Here is a 222-nt window from a genome sequence, read left to right as displayed (position 1 = left end):
GCTCTTAGAGCTGGGTGAATATAAGACATCACTGATTTCTAGATGCATACCCTTAGGCAATAATATATTAGCCTAGCCATAGTCTTCTTTCAGACTGGCAATACCTGATTTAGTACTTATATTGGCGTTTTTCAGTGTACTCATACAGAAAAATCATCCATTCATTTAATCTAAGCAGACAATGTAATACAAATAAATTCAAGGAGATAAAAATCAGAGAAA

This window comes from Brassica oleracea, chromosome C8 (genome assembly GCF_000695525.1).
Source record: "Brassica oleracea var. oleracea cultivar TO1000 chromosome C8, BOL, whole genome shotgun sequence".
Lineage (NCBI taxonomy): Eukaryota > Viridiplantae > Streptophyta > Magnoliopsida > Brassicales > Brassicaceae > Brassica > Brassica oleracea.
Note: the sequence above shows the minus strand (reverse complement) of the source record.